This window comes from Hylobates moloch, unplaced genomic scaffold (assembly GCF_009828535.3).
Source record: "Hylobates moloch isolate HMO894 unplaced genomic scaffold, HMol_V3 SCAFFOLD_6, whole genome shotgun sequence".
NCBI classification, from domain to species: domain Eukaryota; kingdom Metazoa; phylum Chordata; class Mammalia; order Primates; family Hylobatidae; genus Hylobates; species Hylobates moloch.
This window is the reverse complement of record NW_026652281.1, coordinates 5,226,003-5,238,347: the sequence shown is the minus strand read 5'-3', so window position 1 is coordinate 5,238,347 and position 12,345 is coordinate 5,226,003. Positions and strand designations below refer to the sequence as shown.

The 12,345-nt window shown below is 49.8% G+C and overlaps 1 pseudogene; it reads left to right on the top strand.

Annotated features, from left to right (window-relative positions):
* The first annotated feature begins 9,165 nt into the window (after nt 1-9,165).
* LOC116470371 (interferon-induced transmembrane protein 3-like) lies at nt 9,166-9,626 on the top strand (annotated as a pseudogene).
* The last annotated feature ends 2,719 nt before the right edge of the window (nt 9,627-12,345 follow it).

Below are 12,345 nucleotides of genomic sequence, written 5' to 3'. Positions count from 1 at the left end.
AAAAATTAGCCAGGTGTGGTGGTGCACGCCTGTAATCCCAGCTACTTGGGAGGCTGAGGCAGGAGAATGGCTTGAACCCAGGAGGCAGAGGTTGTGGTGAGGTGAGATCGCGCCGCTGCACTCCAATGTGGGCAATACAGTGAGACTTTATCTCAAAAACAAAACAAACAAAACCCTATGTGTTCAGGGTAGGAAATTTAGTTCATAACAGTCACATTCTTCCCAGGCATCAGCCCAAAGCAGCAGCCCCTTTTCACCAAGCACAGTCATATCTCCCCAAGTGCCTCAATGCACCAAAGCCCCAGAGCAATTTGGGGGCACAGGGCTAGCCTTTCCTCTCCCCGGTGAAGGCGCCTGCCTTCCTCTCAGGTTCATCTCTAGTGCGGTCCTTTTCCATGCATGGTGGGAAAAGCTTTCCTCTTTAATAAATACCAAGCTTTTAAAATGTCCATTTTAAAATGTTGAGTAAGTTAAGATTGTGCAGATCAATTGCAAAAATCACCAAGATTGGACAATAAGGGCTGACGTTTGCAAAACACTTCCAGCTCTGCCCGCAGCATCCTCAGCATGTGGCATTTGTCCTGCGTCATACAGATGGTTACTGCTCCTAATATCATTATTTCGACCAATGCATTTGGCATTCCCTGCACTGTTTTCTCCTCTAAAACTGTCTCCCAGGCCTTCACTGCTTCAGCCACTGCTCTCCTGGCTTCTACCCCAGGGAAGGGAGGCCACAGCCGAACAGCAGGAACAAAGGGGTCAATGTCAGCTTTCGAGTTTCTAAACTGGCTTCTTATTTGTTTGTTTTGAGACAGAGTCTCACTTTGTCACTCAGGCTGGAGTGCAATGGCGCAATCTAGGCTTGCTGCAACCTCTGCCTCCCAGGCTCAAGCAATCCTCCCACCTCAGCCTCCCGAGTAGGTGGGAGCACAGGTGCATGCCACCACGCCCAGCTAATTTTTGTATTTTTTTTAGAGACAGGGTTTCACCATGTTGCCCAGGCTGGTCTTGAACTTCCGGGCTCAAGCAATCCTCCCGTCTCAGCTCCTCAAAGTGCTGGGATTACAGGCACAAGCCAGCACACCCTGCCTGTTTGTTTTTTAACTTTTTTGTTTTGACACAGTTTCAGACTGGCAGAAAAGTTGCAAGAACAGTACAAAGAATTCCCATATACATTTCATTCAGATTCCCAGATGCTAGCATTGGATTGCACTGGTCATTTTCTTCCTCTATCTCATTTCTAAATTATTTAAGGGAGAATTGCAGGTGTCACACTCCTTTTATCTCAATATTTTGAGTGTATATTTCCTAAGAATGAGGACATCCTCTTACATAGCGATGATATAATTCTCTAAATCAGGAAATTAACATTAGTGCAATATATCATCTAATCTGTAGACTTTGTCCAGATTTTACCAGTTGTCTCAGTAACATCCTTTATGGCAAAAGAAAATCTCAGGTCATGAGGTATATTCAGTTTTCTTTTTTTTTTTTTTGAGATAGAGTCTTAATCTGCTGTCGTCCAGGCTAGAGTGCAGTGGCACAATGAGGGCTCACCGCAGCCTCAGTCTCCTGAGCTCAAGCGATCCTCCCACTTCAGCCTCAGTTGTAGCTGGGACCACAGGTGTGTGCCAACATGCCCGGCTAAGTTTTTGTTCTGGTTTTATTTTTTTGTAGAGATGGGGTTTCGCCATGTTGCCCAGGCTGATCTCAACTCCTGAGCTCCATTGATCCTTCCACCTCGGCCCCCAGAGCCCTGGGATTACAGGTGTGAGCCACCACACTGAGAGGCTTTCACGTCTTTTTAGTGTCCTTGCATCTGGAATTGCTCCTTAGTTTATCTTTGCCTTTTGTTTGTTTGTTTGTTTTGTGCAGTGGCATGATCTCAGCTCACTGCAACCTCCGCCCCCTGGGTTCAAGCGATTCTCCCGCCTCAGCCTCCTGACTAACTGGGATTACAGGCATGTGCTACCACGCCCGGCTAATTTTTGTATTTTTAGTAGAGCCTGATTTTCACCATGTCAGTCAGGCTGGTCTTGAACTCCCGACCTCAGGTGATCGGTCCGCCTCAGCCTCCTAAAGTGCTGGGATTACAAGTGTGAGCCACTGGCCCCAGCCTATCTTTGCCTTTTATGATGTTGACTTTTTTAGTTACAGATCACTGGCCAATATTTCGAAGAATGTCCCTGAACCTGAGTTTGTCTGGTGTTTCTTCACCGTGAGGCTCAGGGTATACACTTTTGGCAGATACCCCAGGGGAGACACTGTGTCTTTCTCCATGGCTCATATCAGAAGCCAGATGTTTGTCCTGTTCCTGCAGCTGCTGACTCTGATGGCTTGGCTGAGGCATCTGGCAGATCTCTCCACTGTGAAGTTCCTATTTATTTAGAGACAGGGTCTGGCTCTGTTGCCTGGGCTGGAGTGCTGTGGCATGAACATGGCTCAATGCAGCCTCCACCTCCCCTGGCTCAGGTGGTCCTCCCACCTCAGCCTCCTAAGTAGCTGGGACCACAGGTGTGTGCAACCATGCCCAGCTAATTTTTTGTACTATTGGTAGAGACAGGGTTTTGCCATGTTGTCCAGTCTGGTCTTAAACTCCTGGGCTCAAGCATTCCACCTGCCTCAGCCTCCCAGAGTGCTGGGATTACAGGCGTGGGCCATTGTGCCTGGCTTCTGTTTTTTTTTTAAACTAAGTAATTATCTTCTGGAGAGATATATGGAGACTATGTAAATAGCCTATTCCCCATAAAACCTTCACCCAACAGTTTTTGCCTCAATTGATTCTTTCTTGAGACAAGTATTTTATGATGGTTGCCAAAGGTGAACTTTCGAACTCCCCTGCTCTTTCCGCATTTATTAGTTGGCTTTGTGCCGTAAGGGATTTCCCTTTTCCTCCATTTATTTATTTATTTGCATGTACACATGCATATGTGTGTGTATGCTGACATATGTGTATGTTATATAATTGATATATATTTTATATGTGTATCATATAGATATATGATCTCTATCTAGATATATATTATGTATATATATGATATATAGATGTAGATATGATTATATCATTGATCTATAATATACACACACATATACATTGGCATGGATTCAGGAATTCTTATTTTATGCAGTGGATTCAAATGCTTTCCTATCAGTTTTATTTGGATGCTCAAACTGTCCCAGATTTGGAGAGGGGAGCTCCATCCAGCTGGCTCTGTGTCCTTCCAGCGCGGCCCGTCAATTCAAGGACTTCCTGACTTTCTGGCACAACAAGATGTTCCTGGCTCATCTTGTACTTCCCCTGCCCAGCCCTGGAATCATTTCTCCAAGGAGGCCTGGTTCCTTCTGGTGGAGAATGGTGTCTAAATAGATGAAAAAAAAAAAAAACACTCTGGCAGAGAAAACAGGTTGAGGGAAGAGATGCTTGTATCTCGAAAACAACAGATTTGGGGAGAGTCTGGTTCCTCACCCCATCCAGACCTGATGATGGAGAGCAAAAGCCTAAACCCAGATGCTGGCAATGCTCTGAGGGGCTCCCCAGTCCTACGAGGTGGGGCTCCCTCCCCCGTAGAAACTTCGAGTATCTGACACTTGCTTTCCCAGACTCCCTTGCAGCTTGGGCACCACGTGCAAGGAGTGGGGTCCAGAAAGCTCTCACGGGAGCGGTGGGGGCTTCAGGGGCAGCATGTGGGAATGCCAGATTTAGGCAAAATAAAATAATAACAATAAAATATGGTGTGGGACACGCTTAGCCCCAAAACGTACTTATTGCTTATCTGCAATAAGGCCAGTTCCCATTGAACTGGCCTGCTGTTGGCCAGGTGCACTGGCTCACGCCTGTAATCCCAGCACTTTGGGAGGCTGAGGTGCGCAGATCATGAGGTCAGGAGATCAAGACCGTCCTGGCTAACACAGTGAAACCCCGTCTCTACTAAAAATGCAAAAAAATTAGCCAGGCATGGTGGCGGGGGCCTGTACTTCCAGCTACTCGGGAGGCTGAGGCAGGAGAATGGTGTGAACCCGGGAGGCCGAGCTTGCAGTGAGCCAAGATCACGCCACTGCACTCCAGCCTGGGCGACAGAGCAAGACTCCGTCTCAAAAAAATATATAAAATAAAATAAAATAAAAAATAAAAATGAACTAGCCTGCTGTTCATATGGTACCCCCAGTGTGGGTCTAACAGGAGAGCCCGGGCTCCCACCCCAGGGGGCTGCATGGAGCCACAGAGCTGCCACCAAGCAGGCGGGTCCCCTCAGACAGCTCTGTGGCAGGAAGTGGGAGCCACTCCTGCCTGCAGAGCTTCCCTGCTTGGTCCTCCAGCTCTCCCTGAGATTCTGTGGAATCTTCAAGTTCCTTTCAACAAATCCCTTTTCTGCTTAAATGAACTTGGGGTTCTGGAAAGAGTCACCTTCTCCCACCTCTCACAGAGCCAAATCCAGCTGGGAAAAAAGGGAGAAAGTGCCAGGTCAGTCCTGGAAAACCCAACCTTCCCACTCAGAACTTGCAGTATTCCCCACCCTGCAAGCTGAAGCACTCTCGGGAGAGGGGCCTGGAAGGGAGTCCAGGGCAGAGCAAGCCTGGGGCCGCCCAGTGAGGCAGCAATGCCCTGGGTTAGTGTGCGAGGGCAGGCAGAGGCTCCCGTGCCCCCAAAAGAGAGAGCCAGGAGATCCTGAAGGGGATCTCCCCGCAGGGAAAGGGCATGGATGGGAGACCTGGCCCTCTCAGCAGATGCCGCCACAGAGAACACAGCAATGACACTTTGTAGCTGGTGCTATCCTGAAAAAATGGCACCCATAATCTGACAGCTCCATGAAGACCAGGGATGCTATATGCACCCTGATCCAATTATGCCTTGGGAGGCTTGAACCCGGGAGGCGGAGGTTGCAATGAGCCGAGATCACACCATTGCTCTCCAGCCTGGGTGACAGAGTGAGACTCCATCTCAGAAAAAAAAAAAAAAAAGAGGAGAGGATAGGAGAAGGGGTTAAGGAAGCAGTCCAGGGAGAGTGATATGGATAAGAAGGATGTCCCGGCCTATCCGGGTCTGGGTGGTCCATCAGCATCTTCCAAGGAAGAGTCTTTGATGTGGGCAGAGCCTTCGGCAGCAGATGCCAGGCACTTACCACAGTGACAGTAAGGGAGTGTCTGTCAAGACGGCCGATTCGAGCTGGGGGAGTCCTGCTCTCTTTATGGTGGGGACTGAGAGAGGAAGAGAGTGTGCCCGGGAGTCCGTAACCGGATAGGTGCAGTCTTTGTGGGTCAGGCAAAACATCTGGTCCCTGTTATCATGATGTCTTTTAAAATGTAGGATGGAGTCTTTTTCCAGGATGGAGTTACTTATGTCAAGGATGCTCTATACAGTGCCTATATCCAGTGCCAGTTTGATGAATGAATGAGTGAATGAATGAACACACAGCTGGTGGCAACAACCCTGGAGGAGCGAGTGTGGACACTGGTCTCATTTTCTGATTTCAGCAGCTCCAGCCTGCAGGTCAGGATGTGTGTGGCTGTAAACCGCTGCTCCAGGGAGGATGAGAGGCCGCAAAGTGTGATTTCCTGGGTAGGAAAGACAGGTGCCTCTGCTTCCACCTGCCCAGCCCTGGGGAGAAGAGAGTTTGTTTCTATGACTGCCCTTTCTGACTTTTTGCCTAGGCCTTTGGATGTTTTCCTGTTAAATGAAGGGCTGAAAGGAGGCAGAAAGTAAATTGGGCTGATTTCTCCCTAGGGAGTTGACAAAGAGCATGAGGAACCAGGAGCCTCACTGAGAGTTTCAACCTCCTCCCTCCTTGCCGATCCCCTTGCCTGGCAGGCTGGGCTCAGGAAACTGATGGAGAAAAGGGGCTCTGTGTCTCCTCCATGTGTGCATGTGTGTATGCGTGTGTGTGTGTGTGTGTGTGTGTGAGCATTTGTAAAGAGGAAGCTCAAGGGAAAGGAAGGGGATAAAACATGAATATGTTTCTAGTGACTGAGCCACTGTGTCCCTGGACCCAGAAGGAGTGTGATGCAAGTTGCCCCTTTAAGATGGTTGTAATCGAAACCAGACAGCTACTGTATTTCCAAAGCGCTCCATCTTACCTGTGCCAGGCACTGTCTTCAGCTCTATATATATTAATTTCTTTTTTTTTTTTTGAGATGGAGTTTTACTCTTGTGGTTCTGTCTGGAGTGCAATGGCAGTGATCTCAACTTACTGCAATCTCCGCCTCCCGGGTTCAAGGGATTCTCCTGCCTCAGCCTCGCAAATTGAATTACAGGCGCCCACTGACACACCGGCTAATGTTTTGTATTTTTAGTAGAGACTGGGTGACAGAGCAAGATCCTGTCTCAAGAAAATGATAATCAATTCGATTCAATTCAATGCAGTCCCCAGATCACTGGCTCTGTGCTCAGCAAACTTTCTCACAACGGGAGTGACGTGGATCAGAGTGACGACCACTTCATGGATGAGACACTTCACTCCCCGCCTGCCGCCCAGATTCTAAGGAGGGAGAATCCAAGTCTCAGCCTTCGACAGTTCCTTCCCTTCCAGACTGCGTGGGCTGGTTTTTCCTCTAGTTGCTTTGCCAATTCAAGAGCAACAAACTCCACCACCTGCCATGTACTAAGAAAAAAATTATTTTTTTGAAACAAAAGGACACTGAATACAGCAGGGACACCCCGAGGTGTCGGCAGAGATGGGTCCCAGCTTGGAGTGGTCGCAGGCGCTCCTGCTTGACACCCCAGTTACCCCTTCGTGTGGAATTTCTGCACTGCCTCCAGAGACTTGGGGACCTAACCCCAAAGTGTAGTCAAGGAAAGGGAGTTTAGATGCTGCCAGTGTCTCCGGGCTGCCGGTGTGGCCTCAGCTTACCTCGCCAGCTGTCTTTCAAAACCGCCCCGGGTGGCTCGCTCACCAGTCAGTGGTGACAGTAGACAATTCAACGATCGTAAGAGTGGGAGGGTGTGGGCGTCACTGCAGGCTGGGAGTCACGCAGCAGAAGAACACCGGGGGTCAGGGCTGCCTTTGGCAACTGCAGTTCCCCTCCCAGCTCAGGAAGCAAGGCCCGAAGGGATTTTCAGAGACTGCTCTCTCTAGTCCTACTTTCTGCTCAGCTGTTTCCCCAGTATCTCTCTTTAGACTAAGAACAAGCTCTATTTCTCCAATAACAAAATGAGGGTGATGGTGCCGTCCTCAGCAATTAGGATAGCAGATGCCAGAATTGTGTGGATGTTCAGAGATGCATCATGGGAGTCACAATGCCGCCCTAACATCATGTTTTTGGATGTGCAATGAGAGCTTTCTATTCATTCTATCAACAAATGAGGTTCTCGAGTGCTCGGGATTGAGCACCGGAGATAGAGTGGTTCCCAGAGTCAGGGGAGGGGTACAGAAGAGTCCCACAAATAGTAGTGGTAGTCAGTGGCATGTGGCTTTGAAGCAGGGGATTTTGTGTGTAAAGACAGGGAGGCTTCCTGGAGGAGGAATCTGGTGTTTACCTTGGGAGCAATGGCCACAGTCGTGGAAGCGTTCATCATCAAGGGCGCTGGGATGAGATTTGCTTCTCCAAGGCTCCTTCTGATGGCAGCGTGGAAAATGGGTAGACAGGTCCAGCGTGGAGGCAAGGAGACCAGGTGGAGGCTGTTTCCCAGCCCGGGTGAGAGATTTCAGCAGCTCAGACTGGGGTGGTGGCCACTGGGATGGAGAGAAGCTGGTAGAGAGATACGGAGGCAAAGACACTGGCTTGGGAGTACCCGGGCTTTGGGGAGAGGGAGAAGGCAGGGTCAGATGCCTCCCGGTTACCTGGCTTCGTGAAGCTGGACTGGTGGTGGTGTCAATCAATCCAGGCACCTGTGGGTTGAGGAAGGAGGTAGAAAGAAAAATCGTGGCCATAGTACATTTTTTAAGAAATAGCATAATCTACAATATGAGCACCTTGGTTTTAAAATATACGGAAAAAAGACTGACAGGAAATTTATGACAGATTAACCAAGGTTCTCTCAACAGGGCATTGTTTTCTTTCTACTTTTCTCCATTTCCCAAATTTTCATTCATGATCATGTACAATATTACAATTAGGAAAATCACACTCGAAAAAAGCGTCGTATATTTGGCCAGCTCTAGAGAAATGCATGCCTCTTATGGACGTAGCTTTTCCATTTCTTCAGGGCAGGGAGCAGACAATCCCAGTGCTGGGACTCAATGACCCTTGGTTTAGCCTCATCCATTTCCAAGAAGATTTGCCAGACAGGCACAGCCTCACACAAGGAGCCTCTCAGAAGAATTTTTTTTTTTTTTTTTTTTCTCCATTTATCAAATCTGGGTTTGTGCATCATGTTCTGAGTTATAACAGTTCATTGTAATTTTTTTTTTTTTAAGTTCAATGCTGTATTTTGTGCCTTTCTCCCAAAGAAATATATAAATCAAACCACAGGATGAAGTTGATATTTGTTTGCAGCTCTTGGGCCTTTTAAAAAATAAGAGGAGTTCCCTTTCCTGGCTTCGAAAGGGTAAAGGGGTGTTCTGTTTTGTTTCGCTTCTGGATTTGGGTAGAGAAGAACCAGCTTGAAGAAACCGCCACCATAAATCCCGTCTGCTTGCTTGGGAAGAACGGTTGGCTGGGGTCCTTTTAAGCCGTGAGCCTGAGAAGCTGGAAATGGCGTGGTGCTTCCTGACACCCAGGAGCCATCAGGAAGAACACAGATGCATTCCAGGGGAGACAAACCCAGCCGCTCCCAAAACTGGGGGGTGGTGAGGCAGGGAACAGCAAAAGCTCTCCCTCTGCACCGCCGACTGCCACCTGCGTCTTTCCAGGGCACCGCCCCGTGCCTCTGAGTCCACCAACTGCACCGGGCTGAGACTCAGCCACCAAGTTAGGGCTTTAGTTGAGTTCTTCCTCCCAGAGCCCAGAGCTAAGTCATTAGGCATGGGAGGTGGCTGTCCATGCATGGAGGGCCAAGCTTTTCTGCCCCGACTAAACAAGTAGCAGTAGTAGAAGTAGTAGTAACATCAGTAGTAATAATAGTAACAGTACTAATAATGATAGCAGCAATAATAGTAATAGTAGTAAGTGGTGGTTGTAGTAGTAATACTGCTATTACTGGTAATAATCCTAGTAATAATAGTAACATTAATAATAGTAACAGTAATAATGGAACTGGTAATAATGGTAGGAACAGCAGTGGTGATAATAATGGTCATCAGAGGAGAACCATCCCAGCAACCTGACCACAGCTGGTCTTCACTGGACACTACGAACCACACCGTCCAAACCTTCTTCACTCCCGCCAACACCGGCCGTTCCCCTAACTATGAGATGCTCAAGGAGGAGCAAGAGGTGGCTGTGCTGGGGGCGCCCCACAACCCTGCTCCCCTGACGTCCACGTGATCCACATCCGCAGCGAGACCTCTGTGCCCGATCATGTCGTCTGGTCCCTGTTTAACACCCTCTTCATGAACTCCTGCTGCCTGGGCTTCACAGCATTTGCCTACTCCGTGAAGTCTAGGGACAGGAAGATGGTTGGCGACCTGACCAGGGTCCAGGCCTATGCCTCCACCGCCAAGTGCCTGAACATCTGGGACCTGATCGTGGGCATCCTCGTGACCATTCTGCTCATCATCATCCCGGTATTGACCTTGCAAATCTATCGATAGATCAGGAGGCACCATCCAGGCCAGGAGCTCGGGCCACGCCCTGTCTCCCACCTGTTCCACCTTCTATTCCTTGCCCTGTCCCCAGAGCCAAGTCCTGTATCAGCCCTTTATCCTCACACACTTTTCTACAGTGGCATTGAATAAAGGCAACATGTTCTTGGAAAAATAAATAAATAATGGTCATCATAATACTAACACTAGCAATGGCAGCAGCTGTCATTTAGTGTCCTCTGCATCCCAAATACCGTCATAAGCACGTTCAGAGACACACTCATTTAATCTCCAAGACACCTGTGAGGAAGGACCACCTGAGGTCAGGAGTTCAAGACCAGCCTGGGCAACATGGTGAAACCCTGTCTACTAAAAATACAAAATTTGGCCGGGCATGGTGGCTCACGCCTGTAATCCCAGCACTTTGGGAGGCTGAGGCGGGAAGATCACGAGGTCAGGAGTTCAAGACCAGCCTGGCCAACGTGTTGAAACCCTGTCTCTACTAAAAATACAAAAATCAGCCAGGCATGGTGGTGTGCACCTGTAGTCCCAGCTACTTGGGAGGCTGAGGCAGAATAATCAGTTGAACCTGGGAGACAGGTTGCAGTGAGCGGAGATCACGCCATTGCGATCACCCTCAGTTCATAGATAAAGAAACTGAGGCACAGGGCTTTTGTGTGATTTGCCCAAGATCTCCCCACTATTAAAAGACAGGTCCACCAGGCACAGTGCCTCACTCTTGTAATCCCAAAACTTTGGAAGGCCAAGGCCAGAGCATCACTAGAGTCCAGGAGTTGGAGACCAGCCCGGGCAACATGGCAAAACCCCATCTCTCCAAAGAATATAAAAATTAGCCAGGCGTGGTGGTGTGCACCTGTGGTCCCAGCTACTTGGGAGGCTGCGTTGGGAGGATCACTTGACCCCAGGAAATCGAGGCTGCAGTGAACCAAGATCACAGCACTGCACTCCAGCCTGGGCGACAGAACGAAAGCTTGTCTCAAAAAGAAAGAAATAAAGAGGCAGGACCAGGACATGAGTCCAAATCTCTGTCACTTCAGAGGCCCTGTGTGCCCTTTCACCCAAACCAGTGGTTCTCCTGCCAGCCGCCCACGAGTCCCTGGAAACATCTAAGCTTCTGCGCCCCACCTTCGGGGACTCGGCTACAGTCTAAGCTGAGTGCCCATGCATGGAGGACCCAGCTCTTCTGCCTCAACTAAATCAATAGTACTAGTAGAAGTAGTAGTAATAATAGTAATAGTAGTGACAATAATGGCAGTCGTGATAGTAACCGTAGTACTGGGGGTAGTAGTAGTAATAGCGCTATGAGTGGGAGCAGTTGGATTTTGTTGGGGGTTGTTTGGTATTGGAAGCTGCCTCTCACTGCCCTACACCAGGAGTTCCCCTGCACCGGCCTGGATCCAAATCCCTTGACGGGCTCATAAAAATACAGATTGCCAGGCCCAGCCCCAGAGCATCTGACCCAGGAGTTCTGGGGTGGGGCCTGAGAACCTGCATTCTAACAAGCCCCAGGGGATGCTGATTGGGCTGGCCCGGGAACCCCGCTTTGTGAGCCGCTGCTCTGGGCCAGTCCTTCCTCCCTGGAGGAAACTCCGTCATGTACACGAGCGCATGTTCGTTCACCCCTCACTCAGCACTCACCACGGGCCAAGCGCTGTGCTAAGCACAGAGGGTGACAAGGCAAAACAGGCAAGTCCTTGCCCTTGGAGAGCTTCAATCACATCGTCTGCTCTTCTGGCTTCGACAGCAGGGACCCTCTGAGGCTGAGAGGGGCCTTGGGGAGTCGATAAGATGCCTGTTGGCAGGAGAGGGCCTGGCCTGCCCTGGGAAAGGCTCAGTTTGTTCTTGGCCCTTCAGCGAATCCATTGTCCAAACCTCCCCTCTAAACCAGTTACATAAGTGTTCCCTGAGGTCTGGAAACTTCCAGATGGCCCCGCGGCCCACCCCACCAGCTGGTCCTGGGATGTCAGCTCCGGCCACTTCCCGGGCCCTGGAATTCCCAGAGCAGCCAGACACAAAGCAGCTGTCTAAACGTCAGGAAGGCCAGGCACGCCGAGTGTGAGACAGGCTGAGAACAGCCTGTGTGTACTCCTGGCCCCTCTCCAACAGCAGCTGGGCCCAGAGGGCGGTGGGGGCACCAGTGCCAACAAAGATGGAGCAGGGTCCCCATGACCCCAAACATCTGGGCCCCCAGCACACACCAGCTGTCCATCAGCCCCAGAGGGAGGTGCGCCAGCAACCTCCCCCTTAGCCAGAACAGTCCACCCTGTCCCTTCCTTTCTGCTTGGACACATTCCTGTCCCCTTCTGGTTGACAAACCTCCCCCCACCTGCTCCCAAGCCATCCTCTCCACATCAGGGAACCACCAGGGGCATCAGAATCACCCAGAAAACGTGTCTAGAATGCCCATTCCTGGGCCCCATCCACAGTCTAATCCCATAGGTCTGAAAGCCGGCCCAGGAGTCTTTAGTTTTAAAGTCCCAGGCAACTTTGATGCAGGAGTTCCTCAGGCCATACTTTGAGAAACACTGACACGGATGGCACGCTCTCATTTTATACGACATATGATCTATACGCAAGGGAGAATATTTTATATCTATATGTAGTTGTCCATAGCTACCGCCTGTCTACTTAACTATAGACAGATGATGGATAATAGATGCTGACGTATCCCAGGACACCCAAGTCTCCACCTCACCTTCACATGGCT